This window comes from Tamandua tetradactyla, chromosome 7 (genome assembly GCF_023851605.1).
Source record: "Tamandua tetradactyla isolate mTamTet1 chromosome 7, mTamTet1.pri, whole genome shotgun sequence".
NCBI classification, from domain to species: Eukaryota; Metazoa; Chordata; class Mammalia; order Pilosa; family Myrmecophagidae; genus Tamandua; species Tamandua tetradactyla.
In genome coordinates this window covers 60,093,353-60,114,258 of record NC_135333.1, presented here as the reverse complement: position 1 = coordinate 60,114,258, position 20,906 = coordinate 60,093,353, and the positions used below count along the sequence as shown (strand labels likewise).

The following is a 20,906-nucleotide window of genomic DNA, read 5'->3' as shown; positions in this document are numbered from 1 at the left end:
CTGTGGAAATCCCAAATTGGAGATGAAATACAGATAATTAACCTCCCTCATACATTAATTCATTAATCAACCTGTTCAAACTCATTGCCTATGTCTTGGTCTCTTGCTAAATGGTAGAGATGGGATATTCACTCTGAGGCTTGTTAAGTGCAGTGTGAATTTAATTTACCTGGTGCACATGATTTCCAGTATGGCCAAGACTCCCAGTCTCCCAGGGTTTATGGCTGTTGTTACTTGTATTCATTCTAGGCATATCTGGCCTGGTTCTTTTCCCTTAGTTTCATACAGAATCTCCAGGGATGTAAGTTTTATTTGACTCCCTAGTTATTCTAGTCAACCTGCTTCCAGGACTATGGCTCCTACCTAAGGGAATTAAGCTGTAAGAACATCTGGGTGTCTTCCCCATGGTGCTCCCGATGGGCTACGGTCCCTTGCCATGGGTTCTTCCACATCAGTCTGCTGTATGAAGTGTTTGCTTCTGTCTTACTTTCAGGGCAATATCCTCTATCCTCAACTTTATCGCCTCATTCTTTTATTGCATTAAAAAATTTTATAGACCCACTGTTTCCAAGAGCTGTCTCATTTTTTGAATAGTTCCCCATTTGTTGCATTCTATCCGTGTTTCGTTCGTGCATTGGCCTTCCCTCCCAGGCCATCCATTAGTGCTTTTTGTTGTTCCTGCTTTAGTTTTCTTCTGTCCCCGGTATCATCTTTTCTTCTCATTCCTTTTCTAAGTCTGTTTTGCTCGGTTTTTCATGTTACAATCTCTCCTTGAACATCCCATGACTCCTGGCTGCTCCTTCCTAGTAAGCGTGCGCTCCGTCCAAGCTGAGGTGGGCAGAGCAAAGCGCCAGAGTGCTGGGCTGCAGCGGGTGACCCGAAGAGGCTCGGCATCTTAGCGGGCAGCCCCGAGGTCGACAGCTGAGGGGGAGCTCTCCAGAGAGAAGTGCCTCAACACCGGCTTGGGCTCCTCCATCCTCCCGATCAGGTACGGGTTGCAGAAGGAATTGTCAAAGTAGACGTAGTCTCCGACCCTGTACTTGTTGGTGGGTTGTCCTGTGGCGCGGGGCGGGGAAATGAAAGCTCGAGAACCGGGTCAGGAGCTTTAAAAGGGTCGCCCCGTCCTGCCACCACCGAGGCCGCCGAGACAGCGCCGGGACCCGGGCGCCGCAACGCGGACCAATGGAACTTTTAAATGTCCGCTCTGCGAAGTAGATTGACTGACATTGATTCCCAGGGTTTTCTGACTGGGAATGGGTTGGGTGTGTAAGGGTCTGATAAGATTGGAGATCTGACTTCCTATCAAAATGGATGAGGGTGGTGCTAGAAGATTGAGGAACACTAGTTAAAAGTGCCACCAGGTGGCGCTTGGGAAACACAAAGTTCGGGCTCGTACGCCGCTCCGACAGGAGATGGCAACCTTAGCGCTGCCTATTTGGTTTTAAGGTCTTCACACTGCTAATTACTGTGATGCTTGAAATAAAGGAAACCAAAAACACATCGGGAAATTGAAATTATACAGTCACATAGTTGATTAACATTCTCTCTTTCAGATGGTAATCGTACGCGCTGCGCATCTTCTGTGTGCTTTTATTTTGAAGGTTGGAGTCCATGAAGCCTCTCCTCTTCTTTAGGCTTTCTGCTTTTGTCCAGGCAATGTGAATTCTATGCAAGTTCTTCCCAGCACTGCAGAAATGAGCTCCACAAAGGAAAGGTATACCTTTGCATTCTTTACGGTGCCAAATGTTTAGGTTGTGTTTCCGATGACTTCAAGACTGGGGGACACCCATCTCAACAGATATTTGTCATCATTGGGCATTTTCTCATTTTATTTGAATGGAAAGTCCAAGGATAAGTAGAAATTTAAGGGCATCAAAAAGCAGGGAAGAACCAGTCCAGGAAAGAAAACAGCATAAAGCAACTCAGGAGGTGTGGAAAGGCATCCTTTGGTCAAGGAAGGATGGTTCATAGTGGATGGAATTAGGGAGTATTAGCAGGGGAAGTGAATGTGTATTGATGAAGTAGGAGAGAAGATGAAGGCTAGATTGTGAAAGACTTCTTTTTTTTTTTAAACCATGTTATGAGATTGGGTTTATTTTAGGATAGCCCCTATTGACCTTACAGATTTTTAAGCGATTGCCCTAGGGCTGACAGTGTTTATCCCTAATTATTACATTCTGCTTTGAATTAAAGTTATGCCACTTGACATATAAATGCGAGAACGTTACAGCAGTGCTTTCTTATTTACTTCCTATCTTGTGTGCTATTATTTTCATATATTTTCCTCTTCCATTTGCAATTTATAATATAAGTATTTCTGTTTAAATAGTCAGTTGTCTTGTAAAGAATTTAAGAAATGAGAAAAATGTCTTTTATATCTACCAATATGTTTGCCATTTTCAGCACTCTTCATTTCTTACTATGAATCTGAATTTCGACCCAGTATTATTTCTCTTCAGCCTGAAGAAATTCCTTTGGCATTTCTTGTAATGCAGGTCAGCTGATGACGAATTTTTCCACCTGTTTTCTATCTGAAAGTATCTTCATTTTAAAGAACATTTTTGTTCTTGGAATTTTTTTTTTAACTCTTTATGGATGTTGTTCGATTGACTTCCAGTTTGCATGCTTCAAAAGATAGATGTGTAGAAGTTTTTATCACTGTTAGCATATATGTTACTTCTATATTGGTTGTCTTGAGGCTATTATTTTTTCTCTTTCTTTTTCAACAATTTAACTATGATGTGTCTAGGTATGTTTTCTTTCTTTTAATCCTATTTGTAGTTTGCTGAACTTCTTGGATGCACAGGTTCAGATTTTTAGCTAAATTTGGAAAACTTTTGTTCACTTTAACTGTGAATTTTTTTTTTGCTCCGGTACCTCTCTGTTCTACTCTCTCTCTTAAGCCTCTATTTATATGCATAGACTTTTGATACTGTTGCACAGGTCACTGAAACTCTGTTCCCTTCCCTTTGGATTCTTTCCCCCTCTCTGTGTTTTATTCACGTTCATTGATTCCCTACCTCTTGCCCTAGACAACCACAGACCTTATTTCTGTCCCTATAATTTTCCCTTTTCCAGACTCTCATATAAATGGGATCATACACTATATAGCCCTTATACTCTGCCTTCTTTAATGCAGCATAATGAATTTGAGAGTTATTTATGTTGTGTCAGTAATTTGTTTATTTTTATTGCTGACTAGTAATCAATTGTTTCGAGACATCATAGCTTGTTTATCCATTCACTGGTTGATCCAGTATCATACAGAATCATACAATATGTGGTCTCTTGCTGTCTTTGGTGCTCCCTCATGTCACAGAATGTTTTTGCAGTTCATCCATGATGTAGCAAGTATTAATAATTTGTACTTTTGTGATAGTCCATAGTGTTTGGAGATGCCACATTTTATTTATTCATTTCTCAGTTGGGGGACATTTAGGAGATTTCCAGTTTGGGGTATTATGAATTATGCTGCTATAAACAGTCACGTGCAATTCTTTGTGCTCACATATATTTTCCTTAGTGGTTGTATTGTATTTTTTTTTGTATATATTGTATTTTTACTTTGAGCTTTTTGAGAAACTGCTAACTTTTCCAAAGTGGCTGCACAATTTTATATCCCCACCAGAAGTGCACAAGGGTTACTGTTTCTCCACATCCTCATCAACCTCTGATACTGTCTTACTTATTATCGCTATTCTAGTGGGTGTGAAATTGTGTCTCATTGTGGTTCTCTAAGGACTAATGCTGTTGAGTATCTTTTCACGTGCTTATTAACCATTTTTATGTCTTTGGTGAAATGTCCCATGGCATTCCTTATGAGTTTACTCTGGTGCCCCAGGGTGACTTGATGCACATTTTGGGAACTGTGGATTTAGACACTACCTATTTGTTCTCAACCTTGAGCAATGATAAAATTATCATATTAGCACGCTTATTTTCCTATTTCCTTCTCTCTTTTTCTTTTCTTTCTCCACTTCTTCACATAGATATCTAATATGTATCATAAACTTTATCTTTCTAAACTATGCTTTTGCTAGTCCTTACTCCCAACATGCTTTTAAAAAAAAAATTTATTAGAGACATTGTGAGTTTACAAAGCAATCACGCATATAATACAGGATTCCCATTCACCATCCACGAGCAACACCATGTATTGGCTGTTACAATTGATGATAGCACTTTTAAAATATTATATATATATTTTTTTTTTCAACTGAGAAATCTTCACACGCATACATTCTATACTTGGTGTTCAATCAATGGCTCACAGTATAAGCACCATGATCATTTTTTAGAACATTTGCATCATTCCAGAAAAAGAAATAAAAAGAAAAAAACCCTCATAATTTCAGTGTCCGTTTGAATCCTTGCTCTCATGTCCTCTGAATAGATACCTAGCAATGGAATTGCTGGATCATATGGCAATTCTGTACTTAGCTTCCTGAGAAACTGCCAAACTGCCTTCCAGAGAAGTTGTATCATTTTACATTCCCACCAACAATGGATAAATGTGCCTCTTTCACTACATTCTCTCCAGCACTTGTCATTTTCTGTTTTTTTTTTTTTTTTTGATAATGACCATTCTAGTGGATGTCAGATGCTACCTCATTGTGGTTTTAATTTGCATTTTCCTAATAGCCAATGAAGTTGAATATCTTTTCATGTGCCTTTTATCCATTTGTGTTTCCTCTTCTGAAAAGTATCTGTTCATGTCTTTTGCCCATTTTTAAATTGGGTTGTTTGCATTTTTGTTGTTGAGTTGAAGAACCTCTTTATATATTCTGGACACTAAACCCTTATCTAATAAGTGATTTCTGAACGTTGTCTCTCATTGTGCAGGTTGCCTTTTTACTTTCTTGACAAAGTTCTTTGATGCACAAAAGTGTTTAATTTTGAGGAGTTCCCATTTAGATTCTTTCTTCAATGCTCATGCTTTGGGTCTAAGATCTATGAAAACACCTCCTATTACAAGTTTTATAAGATATTTTCCTACATTTTCTTCTAAAACATTGTTGGTCTTAGCTCTAATGATTACATCTTTGATCCATTTTGAATTAATTTTTGTGTAGGGGGTGAGATATGGATCCTCTTTCATTATTTTGCATATGGATATCCAGTTTTCCAAGCACCATTTATTGAAGAGGTTGCCCTGTTCCAGGTGAGTTGGCTTGACCCCCTTATCAAAGAGAACGCTTTAGCTGATTCCACTGGTCAGTATATCTATCTTTATGCCAATACCATGCCGTTTTGACCACATAGCTTCGTAATATGCTTTAAAGTCAGGTAGAGTGTGAGCTCCCACTTCATTTTTTTTCCCTGAAGATATTTTTAGCTATTTGGGGCACTCTGCCCTTCCAAATAAATTTGGTTATTGTTTTTTTTTAATTTCTGGAAAGTAAGTTGTTGGGATTTTAATTGGTATTGCATTGAATTTATATAATAATTTGGGTAGAATTGACATCTTAAATATATTTAGTCTTCCAATCCATGAACACAGTATGCCCTTCCATTTATTTAGGTATTCTATGATTTTTTAAAGCAATTTCTTATAGTTTTCTGTGTTTAGGTCTTTTCTATCCTCAGCTAAATTAATTCTTAAATATTTAATTCTTTTGGTTGCAACTGTAAATGGAATTTTTCTCTTGACGTCCTCCTCAGATTGCTCTTTACTAGTGTATAGAAACTCTATTGATTCTTGTGTGTTGATCTTGTATCCTGCCACTTTACTGTACTCATTTATTAGCTCTAGTAGCTTTGCTATGGATTTTTCAGGATTTTCAACATATAGTAGCGTATCATTTTCAAATAGTGATTTTTCTTCTTCCTTTCCAATTTGGTTGTCTTTTATTTATTTTTCTTGTCTTATTGCTCTGACTAGAACTTCTAACACAATGTTGAATAATAATGGTGATGGTGGGAATTCTTGTCTTGTTCCTGATTTTAGGGGGAAAGCTTTCAAACTTTCCCCACTGATGATGATGTTAGCTGTGGGTTTTTCATATTTTCCGTTTGTCATATGGAGGAAGTTCCCTTCTATTCTTATTCTTTGAATTGTTCTTATCAAGAAAGGATGTTGAATTTTGCCAAATACCTTTTCTGCATCGATTTGTTGATATGGTGTATTACATTAATTGATTTTCCTGTGTTGAACCATCCTTGCACACCTGGAATAAATTCTACTTGGTATGGTGTATAATTCTTTTAATGTGCAGCTGGATTGGATTTGTAAGATTTTTTTTTGAGGATTTTTGCATCTATATTCATTAGAGAGATTGGTCTGTAATTTTTTTTTCTAGTAGTATCTTTGTCTGGCTTTGGAATGAGGGTGATGTTGGCTTCATAGAATGAGTTAAGTAGCTTTCCCTCCTCTTCAATTTTTTTTTGAGTTTGAGCAGGATTGGTACTAATTCTTTCTTGAATGCTTGGTAGAATTTGCATGTGAAGCCACCTTGTCCTGGACTTTTTTCTTTGGGAGCTTCTTGGTGACTGATTCAATCTCCTGACTTGTGATTGGTTTGTTGAGGTTGTCTATTTCTTTTCGGGTCAGTGGTGGTTGTCCATGCCTTTCTAGTTAATTGTCTATTTCATCTACATTGCTTAGTTTATTAACATATAGTTGCTCATTGTATCCTCTCATTGCATCCTTTATTTCTGCAGGGTCAGTAGTTTCTTCTCTTCCATTTCTGATTTCATTCATTTGCATTCTCTCTCTTTTTCTGTTTGTCAACCTAGCTAAGCATCCATCAATTTTATTGATTTTCTCAAAGAACCTACTTCTGTTTTATTGATATTCTTGATTGTTTTCATGTTCTCAATTTCATATATTTCTGCTTTTATCTTTGTTATTTCTTTCCTTTTATTTGCTTTGGGGTTAGTTTGCTGTTTTTTCTCTAGTTCTTCCAAGTGAATGATTAATTCCTCGATTTTTGCTCTTTCTTCTTTTTTAATATAGGTTTTTAAGGCAATAAATTTCCCTCTTCACACTGCCTTTGCTGCATCTCATAAATTTTGATATGTTGTGTTTTCATTTTCATTTGCCTTGAGATATTTACTGATTTCTCTTGTAATTTCTTCCTTGACACATTGGTTGTTTAAGAGTGTGTTGTTTAGCCACCATATGTTTTTGAATTTTCTGGCCCTCTGCCTGTTATTGATTTCCAACTTCATTCCATTGTGAACTGAGAAAGTGATTTGTAAAATTTCAGTCTTAATATTTATTGAGACTTGCTTTGTGACCCAGCAAAGTCTGTCCTTGAGAATGATTCATGAGCACTTGAGGAAAATGTGTATCCTGCTGTTGTGGGATGTGATGTTCTATAAATGCCTGTTAAGTCTAGTTCATTTATTACATTATTCAAATTCTCTGCTTCTTTATTGATCCTTTGTTTAGATGTTCTATTCATTGATGAGAGTAGGGAATTGAAGTCTCCAACTATTATGGTAGAGGTGTCTATTTCTCCCTTCAGTGTTATCAATGTGTGCCTCATGTATATTGGAGCACTCTGGCTCAGTGCATAAATATTTATGATTGTTATTTCTTCTTGTTGAATTTTTCCTTTTATGAATATGTAGTGGCCTTCTTTGTCTCTTTTAATTGTTTTATATTTGAAGTCCAGTGCTGGATATTAGTATAGCTACTCCTGCTGTATTCTCATTGTTGTTTGCATGAAATATCTTTTCACAAACTTTCACTTACAACCTATTTTTGTCCTTTAGTCTAAAATGAGTCTCCTGTAGACAGCATATAAATAGGTTCCTTTTTAAAAATTTTTACATATTTTTTATTTAAGAAAACAAACAATATACTTAGAACCAAAAACAATGGATATTAGTTAACTTAACCATGGGCATATTTTTAAAAATGTAGTCATAAAATCATCATATAACCTGGATTTGCACAGTAAGTTTCATAAACCAATTTAAAATAAAGGAAATGAGGAAAAATCTACATGTTCACATAGCAGAATTCTTAAATTCGAAGTATTAAAAACCAACTCAAATACCATTTGATAAGTTGTCAAAACTGAATGTTTTCAAAATGTCGAGTAGAATGTTCTTACAAATATCTGCATTGCTATAGTAATGTAGATTCTGTTTTTTAATCTATTCTGCCAGTCCATATCTTTTGATTGGGGAATCAAATAATCCAGGAATATTTAGTGTTATTACTGTAAAGGCAGTACTTTCTACTATCATTTTGCTTTTTGGATTTTATATATCATATCTGATTTTTTTTCTCTTTTACCTTTACTGATAGTCTTCATTTCTCTACATTTCTCCAGACCTCTCTCTCCTGCCTTTTCCTATCTGCCTGTAGTCCTCCCTTTAGTGTTTCTTGAAGAGCTGGTCTCTTAGTCATATTCTCTCAATGATTGTTTGTCTAAAAATGTTTTAATTTCTCCCTCATTTTTATATATATATATATTTTTGGCATGGGCAGGCTCCAGGAATTGAACCCTGGTTCCTGGCTTGGCAGGTGAGAATTCTGCCACTGAGCCACCATTGCATCACCTGCCCACTCATTTTAGAAGGACAATTTTGCTGGATATAGAATTCTTGGCTGGAAGTTTCTCTCTTTTAGAATCTTAAATATATCATACCACTGCCTTCTCATGTCCATGGCTTCTGCTGAGAAATCCACACATAGTCTTATTGGGCTTTTCTTATATGTGATGGATTGCTTTTCTCTTGCTGCTTTCAAAATTCTCTTTCTTTCTTTGACATCTCACAGTTTGATTAGTAAGTGTCTTGGAGTATATCTATTTGGATCTATTCTGTGTAGAGTACACTCCACTTCTTGGATCTGTAATTTTATGTCTTTCATAAGATATGGGAATTTTATGTCTTTCATAAGATATGGGAAATTTTCAGTGATTATTTCCTCCATTAGTCTTTCTCCTCCTTTTCCCTTCTCTTCTTCTGGGAAACCCACAACATGTTCATTTGTGTGCTTCATATTGTTATTCAATTCCCTTGAGGTCCTGCTCATATTTTTCCATTTTTTCTCTATATTTTCTTTTGTGTGTTTGATTTCAGATGTCCAGTTCTCCAGTTCACTAATCCTTCTTCTGCCTCTTCAAAACTATTGTTGTATGTTTCCATTGTTTTTTCATCTCTTCTATTCTGCCTTTCATTCCCATGTGATTTTTTTTTCAAACTTTTGGGTTCTTCTTTTTGTTTGCCCAATGCCTTCATTATATCCTCCCTCAACTTGTTGATTTGATTTTTTAATTAATTTTTTAAAAAATGTAACAACAAACAAATGCAAACATTCTTAACTTATGATCATTCCATTCTACATGTATAATCAGTGATTCACAATATCATCATATAGTTGCAGATTCATCATCATGATCATTTCTTAGAACATTTGCATCGATTTAGGAAAAGAAATAAAAAGACAACAGAAAAAATTCATACATACCAAACCCCTTACCCCTCCCTTTCATTGATCACTAGCATTTCAATCTAAATTTATTTTAACATTTTTTCCCCCTATTATTTATTTTTATTCAATATGCGTTACTCATCTGTTGATAAGGTAGATAAAAGGATCATCAGACACAAGGTTTTCACAATCACACAGTCACAGTGTGAAAGCTATGTCATTATACAATCATCTTCAAGAAACATGGTTACTGCAAAACAGCTCTACATTTTCAAGCAGTTACCTCCAGTCTCTCCATTACGTCTTGACTAACAAGGTGATATCTATTTAATGCATAAGAATAACCTTCAGGATAACCTCTCAACTCTGTTTGGAATCCCTCAGCCATTGACACTTTATTTTGTCTCATTTTGCTCTTGCCTCTTATGATTGAGAAGGTTTTCTCAATCCCTTGATGCTGAGTCTCAGCTCGTTCTCGGATTTATGTCCCATGTTGCCAGGAAGGGACACACCCCTGGGAGTCATGTCCCACGTAAACAGGGGGAGGGCAGTGAGTTTGCTTGTTTTGTTGGCTGGAGAGAGAGGCCACATCTGAGCAACAAAAGAGGTTCTCTCGGGGGTGACTCTTAGGCCGAATTTTAAGTAGGCTTGACCTATCCTTTGTGGGGCCAAGTTTCATATGAACAAACCCCAAGATTGGGGGTTCAGCTTATTGCTTTGGTTGTCTGCACTGCTTGTGAGAATATCAAGAATTCAACTTGGGGAAGTTGAATTTTCCCCCTTTATCACCATTCCCCCAAGGGGACTTTGCAAATACTCATGCCCTACTCAAGGTTCCATGTACTTATGGTGTTCAACTAAGCTGTCCACCTAAGTTATATTAGGAAATGCACTAGTCAAAATATAAATTTTGTACCGAATAAGCACTTTTTGCTTTAGTCTCACACATAAGTTAAACATTTTAAAATATTAATTACTATCAATTTTCAATACCCTGCAGTAATGACATTCCTATGTTCTTCCTCATGCAAAAACATTTTTTAAATTTGTACATTTAGTCACTATCTTTATACACTCTAGGCATTCCTAGATGATACCATCTCAGTGTTTATCGTTTATCTTTCTGATTTCATTTGTGCCCTGAGCCCTCCTCCCTCTATCATTCTCACATTCAGCTTGAGTCAGTGTTTTAACATAATTGTACTACAGTTATGTAGTATTGTGCTATCCATTTCTGAGTTTTTACAATCAGCCATGTTGCACAGTTTGTATTCTTTCAGCTCCAATTACCCAATATCTTACCCTATTTCTATCTCCTGATGTTCTCTGTTACCAATGAAATTTTCCAAGTTTATTCACTAATGTCAGTTAATATCAGTGAGACCATACAGTATTTGTCCTTTTGCTTCTGGCTAATCTCACTCAGCATAATATCCTTAAGGTCCATCCATGTTGTTACATACTTCATAACTTTATTTTGTCTTATGGCTGTATAATATTCCATCGTATATATATACACCATAGTTTGTTTAGCCATTCATCTGTTGATGGACATTTTGGCTGTTTCCATTACTTTGCAATTGTAAATAATGTGCTGTAAACATTGGTGTGCAAATGTCTGCTTGTGTCTTTGCCCTCATGACCTCTGAGTAGATACCTAACAATGGTATTGCTGGGTCATATGGCAATTCTATACTTGGTTTCCTGAGGAACCACCGAACTGCCTTCCACAGTGATTGAACCATTTGATATTCCCACCAGAGTGGGTAAGTATGCCCCTTTCTCCACATCCTCTCTAGCACTTGTAATTTTCTGTTTTATTCATAATGGCCATTCTGGTGGTGTGAGATGATATCTCATTTTGGTTTTGATTTGCATTTCTCTAATAGCCAGGGAAGTTGAGCATCTCTTCATGTATCTTTTGGCCACTTGTACTTCCTCTTCTGAGACATGTCTGTTCAAGTCTTTTGCCCATTTTGTAATTGGGTTGTCTGTCTTTTTGTTGTTGAGTTGAACAATCTCTTTATATATTCTGGATACTAGACCTTTATCTGATATATCATTTCCAAATATTGTCTCCCATTGTGTAGGCTGTCTTTTTACTTTCTTGACAAAGTTTTTTGATGTGCAAAAGTGTTCAATTTTGAAGAGTTCCCGTTTCTTTCTTTCTTTCTTTGATGCTTGTGCTTTGGGTTTAAGGTCTAGGAAACCACCTCCTATTATAAGATTTATAAGGTATTTCCCTACATTTTCTTCTAACAGTTTTATGGTTTTAGATCTAATGTTTAGGTCTTTGATCCATTTTGAATTAATTTTTGTATAGGGTGTGAGATATGGATCCTATTTCATTCTTTTGCATGTGGATATCCAATTCTCTAAGCACTATTTATTGAAAAGACTGTTCTGTCCTAGGTGAGTTGGTTTGACTGCCTTATCAAAGATCAATTGTCCATAGATGAGAGGGTCTATATCTGAACACTCTATTTGATTCCATTGGTCAGTATATCTTTCTTTATGGCAGTACCATGCTGTTTTGACCACTGTAGCTTCATAATACCCCTTAAAGTCAGGTAGCGTGAGAACTCCAACTTCATTTTTTTTTCCTCAGGATACTTTTAGCTATTTGGGGCACTCTGCCCTTCCAGATAAATTTGGTTATTGGTTTTTGTAGTTCTGAAAAGTAAGTTTTTGGGATTTTAATTGGTATTGCATTGAATCTGTAAATCAATTTAGGTAGAATTGACATCTTAACTATATTTAGTCTTCCAATCCATGAACATGGTATGCCCTTCCATCTATTCAGGTCTTCTGTGATTTCTTTTAACAATTTCTTGTAGTTTCCTTTGTATAAGTCTTTTGTCTCTTTAGTTAAATTTATTCCTAAATCTTTTATTCTTTTGGTTGCAATTGTAAATGAATTTTTTTTCTTGATTTCCCCCTCAGAATTTTGCCCATTGAGGATGATATGGAGCTTCTTAATGACAGATGTGATTTCTTTACTTGTGATAGATTTGTTGAGGTCGTCTGTTTCTTCTCGCATCAATGTTGGTTGTTCATGCCTTTCTAGAAAGTTGTCCATTTCATCTACATTGTTGTATTTATTAGCATAAATTTGTTCATAGTATCTTCTCATTACTTCCTTTATTTCTGTGGGGTCAGTGGTTATGTCTCCTCTTCTGTTTCTGATTTTATTTATTTATATCCTCTCTCTTCTTCTTTTTGTCAACCTCGCTAAGGGTCCGTCAATCTTATTAATTTTCTCATAAACCAACTTCTGGTTTTGTTGATTTTCTCAATTGTTTTCATGTTCTAAATTTCACTTATTCTGCTCTAATCTTCATTATTTATTTCCTTTTACTTGCTTTGGGATTAGTTTGCTCTTCTTTCTCTAGTTCTTCCAAGTAGACAGTTAATTCCTCGATTTTTGCCCTTTCTTCTTTTTTGATATAGGCATTTAGGGCAATAAATTTCCCTCTTAGCACTGCCTTTGCTGCATCCCATAAGTTTGGATATGTTGTGTTTTCATTTTCATTTGCCTTGAGATATTTACTGATTTCTCTTGTAATTTCTTCCTTGACTCACTAGTTGTTTAAGAGTGTGTTGTTGAGCCTCCACATATTTGTGAATTTTCTGGCACTCTGCCTATTATTGATTTTGAACTTCAATCCTTTATGATCTGAGAAAGTGTTTTGTATGATTTCAATCTTTTAAAATTTGTTGAGAGTTGCTTTGTGACCCAGCATATGGTCTATCCTTGAGAGTGATCCATGAGCACTTGAGAAAATTGTATATACTGCTGTTGTAGGGTGTAATGTTCTATAAATGTCTGTTAAGTCTAGCTCATTTATTGTATTATTCAAATTCTCTGTTTCTTTATTGATCCTCTGTCTAGATATTCTGTCCATTGATGAGAGTGGGGAATTGAAGTCTCCAACTATTATGATAGATGTGTCTATTTCTCTCTTCAGTGTTTGCCTCATGAGTTTTGGAGAATTCAGGCTCAGTCCATAAGTATTTATGATTGTTATGTCTTCTTGTTGAATAGTTCCTTTTATTAATACATAGTGTCCTTCTTTGTCTCTTTTAACTGCTTTATATTTGAAGTCTAATTTGTTGGATATTAGTATAGCTTCTTCTGCTCTTTTCTGATTGTTATTTGCATGAAATATCATTCCCCAACCTTTCACTTTCAACTTATTTTCATCCTTGGGTCTAAGATGTGTTTCCTGTAAACAGCATATAGATGGGTCCTGTTTTTTAATCCATTCTGACAGTCTATTTCTTTTGATTGGGGAGTTTAATCCATTAACATAGTGTTATTAATGTATGGGTAGTAATTTCTTCTTCCATTTTGCGTTTTGGATTTTATATGTCATATCTAATTTTTCTTCTTTTTACCTATATGGATAGTGTTCATTTCTGCATTCTTCTCCACACCTCTCTCTCCTCTCTTTTTGTATGTGCCTCTAGTGCTCCTTTAGTATTTCTTGCAGAAATACTGGTCTCTTGATCACAAATTCTCTCAGTGATTTTTTGTCTGAAAATGTCTGAATTTCCCTCTCATTTTTGAAGGACAGTTTTGCTGGATATAGAATTCTTGGTTGGCAGTTTTTCTCTTTTAGTAACTTAAATATATCATCCCACTGTCTTCTTGCCTATGTGGTTTCTGCTGAGAAATCTATGCATAGTCTTATTGGGCTTCCCTTGTATGTGATGGATTGCTTTTCTCTTGCTGCTTTCATGATTCTCTCTTTGATATCTGACGTTCTGATTCGTAAGTGTCTTGGAGTACGTCTATTTAGATCTATTCTGTTTGGGGTACATTGCACTTCTTGGATCTGTAATTTTAAGTCTTTCATAAGATTTGGGAAATTTTCAGTGATAATTTCCTCCATTAGTTTTTCTCCTCCTTTTCCCTTCTCTTCTCCTTCTGGAACACCCACAGCATGTATATTCATGTGCTTCATGTTGTCATTCAATTCCCTGAGTCCCTGCTCATATTTTTCCATTCCTTTCCCTATATTTTCTTTTGCTTGTTGGATTTCAGATGTTCCATCCTCCAGTTTACTAATCCTATCTTCTGCCTCTTGAAATCTAATATTTTAGGTTTCCATTGTTTTTTCCATCTCTTCTACTGAGCCTTTCATTCCCATAAGTTCTGTGATTTGTTTTTTCAGACTTTTGATTTCTTCTTTTTGTTCATTCCTTGCTTTCTTTATATCCTCCCTCCATTCATTGATTTGATCTGTGATGAGGTTTTCCATATTGTTTGAACATTCTGAATTAATTGTTTTTTAATTTTAATTTTAATTTTTTTTGAATTAATTGTTTTAACTCCTGTATCTCATTAGAATTGTTGGTTTGTTCCTTTGCCTGGGCCATATCTTTAATTTTCTTAGTGTGATTCATTATTTTTTGCTGACTGTCTAGGCATTTAATTACCTCAATTAGTTTATTTTGGAGATTGTTTTCACTTGTTTTACCTAGGACTTTCTTGCTGGATGAATTTGTTGTCTATCCGTTCTTTGACATTCAGTTCAGCTTATTCTGGACCACTAGCTTAGGTTTTGTTTAACAGTGAAAAATTTTTCAGTTCTTGTTTTTTTGTTTCTTATCCTGTCTGTAAGGTGCCTCCCCCCCTCCCCTTAGGAGGGTCTACTTAGGTATTATGGGTCCCAGCCAGATTTTCCCAGACCAAACTGGCCTCCTGTCAGGGGGAATGAGTCACCTGTGTCAGTTTTCTCTGAGGGTGAGACCCAACAGGTTGAAAGGCTTTCCTGTGAAGTCTCTGGACTCTATGTTTTTCCTATGCTGCCCAGTATGTGGTGCTTGTCTGCCTGCAGGAGCCACCAGCATATGGTGATGGGGTACCTTTAACTTTAGCAGAATCTCCCTACTGGGGGCGTGGTCAAGACAGAGAAGAGGTTGTAGGCTGGCTTTAATGGCTTCAAATTTCCAAGTCCTGGGGTCTGAATTCCTTGAGGGAGGGAATCCATTTGAACTGGGCCCCATCTCTCCCCTGGGGAAGGCACAGGCTCCAGACAAGTTCTCAGAGAAGCTTGTTTCTGCCTAGGCCTGGGGTAGTTGCAGCCTGAGGAGCCCTGCCACTGTATCCAAAAGCAGTCAAGCCTTTGTAGAAACACAGCCACAAAAAAGAAAGAGAAAAATCCTTCTCAGAGCAGGACCCCCATTCCTCAGGTTTGCCAATCAAGAGCATAAGTTGGTATGTTGCTTTGTGTACCTTCATAAACTGTGTGCCCCCTCCTTTTCTTCAGGGCCCAGACCCTTTCAAGTATTGTGTGCTATCTGATCCAAAAAACCCTCTCTTTCTTTTTAAATCTTTTTTCTTTTTTCATTAGCCCTGCCCCCTCGGTGCTGGGGCAAAAATCAGCCACCTCCGCTTTGACGAAGGACTGCTGAGTTGGGGGCCTATTTTTAGGTAGTCAGAATTTGTGAATTAATTCCACACTTGAAGCTTAGTTGTGCTCAACCCCTGCTGCTGGTAAAGTCCCTTTCCTTTTTTCTTCTGGGAAACAGCCTGTGGGGGAGGGGCACCAGCTGCTGTGGCTTGGGGCACTCACGGTTCCTCGGGGGTCTTGCAGCCAGTCCATCTGGTCCAGACTGGGGTACACTGTGTATTCAGTCACTGACGTGGCCCCAGCAGTTGTTCTGTACTGTTCCTGGCTATTTAGTAGCTGCTCTGGAGGGCAAACTAAATCCCACACCTCGCTAAGCTGCCATCTTGGCACTCTCCCTGAAATACTTTAGTTTTTGAATAAAAATAAATGCGCTGCCAATGTCTTTCAAGTATTCCTCTTTTGAGCCTGACACTTCAGGTTTTCAAGAGGTGGATCTGAAAAGGCAAATGATTGATGGATTGATGGATTTGCTGATTCAGGTTGATTCATCACTATCAATTTTCATGGTTCAGAGCTATGACCACTGTCACCATCTTCAGTCCATTGCAGCTGCTGTCAACTCATGCCTTTTCAAGTACTTTTCTATGAAATTAAGAGAGGCTATGTGAGAAACAGCTAGCCAGGCACTGTTTATTTTGGAATTAATTTTCTTTTTAAAACTATATAAGTGAGGAAGAATGGTTGGGATTAGTGGTGTTGATTCCTGATGGGTTATTGTGTTAGTTTGAAGCTGAACAGACTCCAGATGATCATGTTCCTAAAGCTAATCCATTAATGTAGGTGTAAACCTATTGTGAGTGTAAACATTTTGATTAGGTTATTTTGGCTGAGGTGTGCCTCAGGTGGGTTTTGAGCCTCTTTTGCACTCTTTTATAAAAGGATGCATTACAAAGAGAAAGACATAGAAACACAGAAAAAAAAGGCACAGAAGATGAGAGAGAAAGCCACAGAAACGGAGAGAAAGTCGCTGAAGCCAGAAGCAGGAATCAGTGACCCAGAACACAAGGGAAAGACCAGCGGAATGTGCCATGTAGCTTGCCATGTGACAGAGGAGTCCAGATTGCTGGCAGCCTGTCTTCAGGAGGAAGGTATTGTCTTGATTATGCCCTACTTTAGACATTTTCATGACCTCAGAACTGTAAGCTTGTAAACTAATAAATTGTCATTGTTAAAAGCCAGCCCATTTCTGGTATATTGCAATTTGTCGGTTTTAGGAAACTAAAACAACTGTCAAATGGTCCAATGGGAATGCCAGAATTGGTTAGCATGAAAACTCAATTCCATGGGACACTAGCGGTAAAATTAAAAGTATCAAAGAGTACTTGGATGACAAAATCAGCTTCTAAGTCTTAGAGGGATTTGGGAAGAGCTCACTGAATCTCAGATAGAGCCCTAAGTGTTCTTTAGGGTCAACAGGAATGGTTTTGGTTGGGATTTGGGAAACAGTGGTAATTAGTAATAACTAGTTGAAGCTTGTGTAAGTGTAGCCTCCAGAATAGCCTCTCAAATCTATCTGGACTCTCTAAGCCACTCATACCTTATTTTGTTACATTTATTTTCCCCCTTTTGGTCAGGAAGGTGTTGACGATCCCATGGTGCCAAGGGCCAGGCTTGTCCCTGGGAGTCATGTCCCACATTGCCAGGGAGACTTTCACCCCTGGATGTCATGCCTTAGAGGATATTTTAAGTCTAAAAGTGATAGAAGAGATTGTGGGGCCATATAATACCACAGATCAAAGAAAAAATTATGAAACCTTCTTTGGGGAGTTGTCAGAGGAATATGGAGATACCAGCATGGGTGAGTTGCATGTCATAAAAGTTGTATAATTTAGCCGGAACTGACTTCAGTGACTTTTTATGTATGCTGGAGGCAAAAGGCCATCAGGCTGCTGTCTGCTACAGGATATATTTATCATCACATCTAGGAGCCGGTCACACAGTCCTCGACACAGGGTTTGTGGGTGGATCATATGGTAAGGCTGCAGGCTGTACTTGGGCTGTCTCCTACCTCCACCCACCCTGTGACTTTTGAGGGGGATCTCCTCCTTCGGTCTCTGATAAGAAATTCTCAGCTGAGGCAATTTTGTACCTGCCTGCAGTATGGCCTGAAAAAAATCACACATAGGATTTTAACTAGGAGCCAGCTCATCAGCTGTAGTCCTTGAATTTTCAGGACCCAAGTGAGAAACATATGTTACTTCATTAAGGACCCCAGTGGGATGGACTTTGAGGGGCTGTGTCCAAAACCACATAATTCATTCCAGCCAAAAGTAGACCAGCAATATGGTCAGAATCACTCAAAACTGGATAATCAGGCCTGCCCGGACATTTCAACATAACCTTGAGCCCCAATTGTTGCCAAACCAGATAAAGATGTCTCTTTAATCTGGCCTGAGACATTATTTCAAGTAAGCACAACTCTGGCCAGTAAGATGATGTTGAGCTGAAAGCTGTCCAGGATTGGGGCAGTTCCCCAATAGCTGGGGCACACAAACAAGAAGTACAATCTTGGGGGATACACACGGTCCCCCTGGAAATGGAGAGTTAAGGATGTTGAGACACCCCAACAAGATGGATATACATCCAACCACAGTCAGATAAACAGGGGGTCCCAAGCTAGTCCCCCACTGCAAGGCCTCTGCGTAGGGTTCCCAGTGTGGTCTTTGATTTTAGAGGGAATGCCTGAGAGAGATAGTTTCCAAAGCTTTATTTATTCTTTTTTTTTTTTTGACTTTAAAAAAAAATTTTTTTTATTTTTTCATTAATTAAAGAAAAAAGAAATTAACACAACATTTAGAAATCATTCCATTTTACATATACAATCAGTAATTCTTAACATCATCACATAGATGCATGATCATCATTTCTTAGTACATTTGCATCAGTTTAGGAAAAGAACTAGCAAAACAACAGAAAAAGATATAGAATGTTAATATAGAGAAAAAAATAAAAGTAATAATAATAGTAAAAAAAAAAGAAAAGGAAAAAGAAAAAAAAGGCACAAACAAGCAAACAAACAAACAAACAAACAAAAAAAAACCTATAGCTCAGATGCAGCTTCATTCAGTGTTTTAACATGATTACTTTACAATTAGGTATTATTGTGCTGTCCATTTTTGAGTTTTTTATCTAGTCCTGTTGCACAGTCTGTATCCTTTCAGCTCCAATTACCCATTATCTTACCCTGTTTCTAACTCCTGCTGGTCTCTGTTACCAATGACATATTCCAAGTTTATTTTCGAGTGTCGGTTCACATCAGTGGGGCCATACAGTATTTGTCCTTTAGTTTTTGGCTAGAGCTTTATTTATTCTTGATGTGAATTCATTTTTTTTTTTTCTGTAAGTATAGACAACATCTGCAGGTGTCCTGGGTGGAAATTGCGGGAGCTGAGTCTGTGTCCTGCTGTCTTATAGTTAGCACTATCAGGTGTGATTTTGGATCAATTTTCCCTCAAACCTAAAGTGCACATAGCAGTGTGGAACAGAACATGAGAACTTTTTCTTCAGGAGGAGGGAAAAGCTTTTAGGGGCACTTTGCCCTCTCCTGTGTCACCCAGATGCCAGTTAGTTGTTGTCATCAAACATACAGCACAAATGGGAAGTGCCCTTTCAAGGAATTGTTATATTGAGACCCCAGACTGGGTTGCCTGAGGTATGTCATCCCAGCTGGGGTTATCTTGTCCCCTCCTATCAGCCACTTAAGCCTGTCCTTTAGTTGTCCATTAAGCTGCTCAATCCCCCACACCTTGGGACCAATATGAAGCATGGAGAATCCATCACAAGCCTCTTGATTGCCCCCACCCCGGTGCATAACTTGGGCCCCAAATCTGTGGCCACTTTTAGAGGTAAGGTATCTGGGAAATACCTGAACAGGAAATGAATGTGGTCTTTCAGGACCTGTCCAGTGTGGTCCGAGGCAGTGGAATGCAGGGAATGGCTAGGCCAAACCCACACAAATGGTTAACGGCAGCTGAGCACAGCCAGAGATGGTGAGAACCCTAGTAATCTACCTTCTGAGAATGCCTGGCTCATTAGCTGACAACTCTGTCCCCAGGCACATTTGGCCTTTTATCTGTGGTCATGGTCTGGCAGGAGGGGCAGCTTTGCCATGCCACGCTGACATCTCCTGATGATAGTGGCAGTGCATAGGTATGGGCCCAGGATGCTGCCTGCACCCCTCGGGCCGTTGTCTCACGTGCCCAGCAGGTGATCGATTGCACATCTGCTTGCTCTGGGGTGGGAAACACATCAGTGTGCATGTTTAGCAGACAAACATGGCTAATTGGTTCTTTTACCCCTTATCAGCCTCATGGGTAACAAAAGCTTATTAGGAGTAGAAGTGATTTCCTGCTTTATAAATGAAAATGCTTTATCTCCACGGGGGGCTTGTTTCATATGTCAGGCTGAGGGTAGGCAGGGGCTCACCAAAGGCAGACTGAAGCCATGGCCCATGTATCAGGCAGGCTTGCAGCCTATGTCCCACTAAAATATTCCAGACTGCAGCAAATCCTATTAGGGCTGGGGGCCATGTGCATTAGACAAAACGTCAGTATCATAATACATTCAGTAATGGAAGTTTGTAGGGGCCTGAAGGGACCCACCCACAATTGCATTGTACAGGGGTCTAGGTGGAGGGGCCTAAAAAGCAGGAAACAGGCCTCGGAGGGAACATTTCCTCACACAGAAAAGAGAGCCAGGCCAGCTTCTCTCTTGAGTGTGGGTTTAAAGTGAATGAAGGGAGGTGGTCTATGCACAGCTCTCTCTTGCCCTTGAGCCTTAGTGTGTGGGGCCCGGAAATATCACTCATTGTAACAGCCTGCTAAAATGGCCTTCCTAAGTTCCAGGGGAACATGATACAGCATAGCTAATGCAACCATTGATGTAATATGCATGTATCTAATCATGTATCCCATGAGTGAAGTCACTTGTTGAAAAAAAGTGCCACTTTTGTGTAATTTAATATATAAGGGACTACTGCTCTGTAAGTATCAGAGCAGAGTGGAGGGAATGATTAAAGATGACCACTCTACCAGAAGCAGCCTGTGCTTTCTTTCAGTTCACAACTGGACTAGAGCAACTGAACCTTAAGATATAAA

At 38.2% G+C, this 20,906-nt stretch overlaps 1 long non-coding RNA gene across 1 annotated transcript; it reads left to right on the top strand.

Annotated features, from left to right (window-relative positions):
* The first annotated feature begins 889 nt into the window (after nucleotides 1-889).
* LOC143689708 (uncharacterized) lies at nucleotides 890-17,242 on the top strand. Its single transcript, XR_013178898.1, has 3 exons — nucleotides 890-988; nucleotides 1,554-1,714; nucleotides 16,690-17,242. It is a non-coding gene; the product is annotated as an uncharacterized LOC143689708 (long non-coding RNA).
* The last annotated feature ends 3,664 nt before the right edge of the window (nucleotides 17,243-20,906 follow it).